General features: G+C 39.0%; 1 protein-coding gene across 2 annotated transcripts in view; it reads right to left on the reverse strand.

Moving 5' to 3' along the window:
* Nucleotides 1-3,316, reverse strand: part of FBXO30 (F-box protein 30) — a 22,515-nt gene extending 19,199 nt beyond the window's left edge. The window contains exon 1 of one of the 2 annotated variants that reach the window (XR_001512488.1): nucleotides 2,662-3,315. The gene's annotated coding sequence lies outside the window, so the exon portion shown is untranslated. Of the gene's footprint in view, nucleotides 1-2,649 lie in introns of both variants that reach the window. The other variant, XM_015558523.1, reaches the window with a different exon arrangement.
* Nucleotides 3,317-3,484: the final 168 nt, after the last annotated feature.

Genomic DNA, 3,484 nt, shown 5'->3' on the forward strand with positions numbered 1-3,484 from the left:
ACACAGCTTGTTGCCTCAGGCTATTCCTAATGCCTGCTTCTGACTCGAAGACACACACACACACACACACACCTCTCCCTTAACGTCTGCCTCAAATATGTATGTCTCAGCCTAAATGTTACTTTTCCACATAGACAAGGTATGAATCCTATATCACATTACATGCTCATCCCACATTGTATTTTTCCTTGGTAACACTAGTCACAACTCGAAGTAAATCATTATCCTGCTTAATATCTATCTCCAGAAGAAAACTCTAAGCTCCATGAAGGCAGCAGGCCCATCTCTGCCTCATTCAACTCTTGTGTTCAATACTGTTCCTCACTTACCTAAAAACAACAACAACAAAGAATTATAATACAAGAAATAACCAAATGGATTCCAAAACATAATGAGATTCTTGATTTCATGGAAAACTACATACTTCCCTTGTAGATCTAGTATACTCATTGTACCAGCGCTAGAATGTCATTAGTTATCACTTTTATTGAGCACCTAGGTCATATGTCCCAGGCATTATACTGTATATGAAGTAAATTATACCACCAAAAAGCAAACCAAAGGGAAAAGTAAATCAAAAAAGTTAATTCCAATCTTCCACTGTTTTAAAATCTTAAAAAATAATAGTAATAAAAGGCACAGAAGGAAACATTTACCTGTATATTGTTCCACTATTTTAATTCCCTAACCCAGTGGTCGGCAAACTCATTAGTCAACAGAGCCAAATATCCACAGTACAACGACTGAAATTTCTTTTGAGAGCCAAATTTTTTTAATTTAAACTATATAGGTAGATACATTGTTATTAACTTAATTAGGGTACTCCTAAGGCTTAGGAAGAGCCACATTCAAGGGGCCAAAGAGCTGCATGTGGCTTGCGAGCCGCAGTTTGCCAACCCCAGCCCTAACCAAATCCTGCAGTCTGGTTACTGGTTACTGAATATAAGACATCAGGTGGAAAAAGAAAAGCAGAGGTGGAGGTGTCTGCACATGTGAAGAGGCTGAGTTCATTTAGGGTGAGGAAAAGCAGCTCAAAAAAGGAAGTGGTATCAGGTGCTTAATATTACAATTAATATGGGAGTAGATGGAAAAGAATTCTACTTAAACAGTAGAGTTGCTTGCAATCAGTTATGAGCTCCTCCAGAGTAAGTCTGACCCTTCTTGTACAAAGTACTATTGCACAGTAATAAAAACACTTGCTGACTTATTTGTAATCAGGAGCACTCAGTTTTAAACACTACAATCAATCAATAACCTCAGTGGAACAGCTATTTCACTGGTTTAAGTAGACAAGATTGAAAATACGTGATCATTACACTCATGACTCAGAGCACAAGCTCTTCTGATGAGTCCAAAATGGCTAAATGGGTTACACTGTACACATTCTTTTATTAAATTTTGGTTCTGACTTCTTTTTATTTATAAAAAGATGATCTAATTGTATGGAATTTTTTTCAAGCTTTAGCTTTCCAATTATGATATAATCAAAACATACATCTTTCATTTCTAAATATGGTCATGAGTAGCTTATTCCAAAGTGAAAGTTCTAATTACTTGCCATGTTCTTCACTAAATAAGAAAATGAAATTATTAAAGACTCACATCAGAAATTAAAATATTAATAAATATTTAATATTGAGACAAGAACCTATTTGAGTTGACACTCAGATAAAAATAATCCACCCAAATGGTAGAACTCAGCTAATGATAATGGGCAGCATGGCAGAGGGGAATGGGCTTACAAGGAATTTCAGCTTTGTGACCTTGAGGTCATTACTACTGTGAAAACACCCTAGAACTCTACAAAGGTTGGGCACTATTATGTATGTGTCCAGAAAACGGAGGTACTTCACTTTACACGCCATTTATATACACAAAGCTTTATGTATAAATAAACGTTATTAAAAACAATCCTATGAGGAACTATCTAATGCTAACATTACCCACTCTTTAAAAAAAAAAGACACACCCCTTTTGTAAAAGATTTTCACAGAATGAGTTTTAATTCATGCATGCTTATCTGTGTTAAGCTACCTATAAGGTAAAAACCTTGACTCCAAGGCCAATCTCACCTGCTTTATCAAACTGAATTTGAAATTGAATAATGTTTTATATAGCCTCTTGACTGAAGACTTTAACTTCAAAGAATTCTATGAATACGAATGTACTAACTCCCTTTAATGAAACAGGCAATCACAGAAACTCAGTTAAAAAATTACATCAAAACCATACAAATTAGCATAGGACTTACCCCATTAAAAGTCACATTTTAGTAACATATCAAATAGTAAACACACATTACCGATGCCAATTTTAGTGACCTTAAAGTACCTTGGAACATGGAGAAATATTGTATTGAAATTAAATACCCAGTACACTTGGAATGCATGAAAGTTTGCGTATAGTGGAAACTTCAGTTCTCTATAAACACTCACAAAACTCCACCCACTAACATTTCCAGAATCACACAAAAAAGCTATGTCACCGCAGTCAAGTACCAAGATAAAAATAAATTGGCAACTTAAAAAAGTTAGCAAAACACCACGTTATCCCCAAACTAATAAGAAACAGTGACTAAGCATAAAGAACAGTGATTCAGCGAAAATCACATACAGAAAAATCGAACCCTGAGAAAAATCCTAAACGTACATTTTATCCTACCTAATCTTTTCCTTTGGCCGCGTCAACAGCTGGGTCTGCTTTGGGAAACCTTGACAAGTAGGAGCGAACGCCAAACCTGTGAATATAATTTGCTAGGTCTCTGAAAGACATAACACAGGACTGAAAGGTGGCAAACAAAAACTGAAGTTCAGAAAGTTTGGGGTTTTTGTACTTAAAAGACTTTTAAGTTCATCTACCATGGTATCAGAATGCCCATAAATAACTTCATCTTGGATCCGAGCCCATCCAGCAATTCTGGAATAAAAGGTCAGTTCCTTCCCAAGCATCGCTTATCGGAGACTTATGAAATGGCCCAGAAAGAAAAAACGAGGGAGGCAGAGGGGAGCGGAGCAGGAGAACCACGGTAAACAACACATGGCTCTGCCAGTCTCCATTCTCCCGGATCCACACCCTGAGAACGAGCCCGGAGGAGAGCGCTCCGAACCCAACGTGCGGCTGCACGGGGCGGGCCGCGGACAACTTGGAAAGGGTCGTACCCGTCAGCCCCAGACACTCAGTCAGTTTCCCTTTAATAAGGACTCGGGCTAGGACTCAGCGCTTCTCACTTCCATGAATGGAAAAGTTACCAACTTCGCTCATCCCGCGGAGACAGTGGAAGATGCCTCCCAGCCTTACGTTAACCCGTTTGTTGCCCCAAAGAACTCGGGTTTCTAAACGGCCAAAGGAAAGGGACCTGGATTTTCGCGGTTCCTGGGGTTTCCCAAGTTTCCTTCACATCCTTTCCAACTCATCAACGCGCACGGCAGGGTGACTCGAGGGTCGGTCCTCGGGGTCGGGGTCGCCATTTGCAGCCCGTCTCCGC

This window comes from Myotis davidii, unplaced genomic scaffold (genome assembly GCF_000327345.1).
Source record: "Myotis davidii unplaced genomic scaffold, ASM32734v1 scaffold292, whole genome shotgun sequence".
In the NCBI taxonomy this organism is placed as follows: Eukaryota; Metazoa; Chordata; class Mammalia; order Chiroptera; family Vespertilionidae; genus Myotis; species Myotis davidii.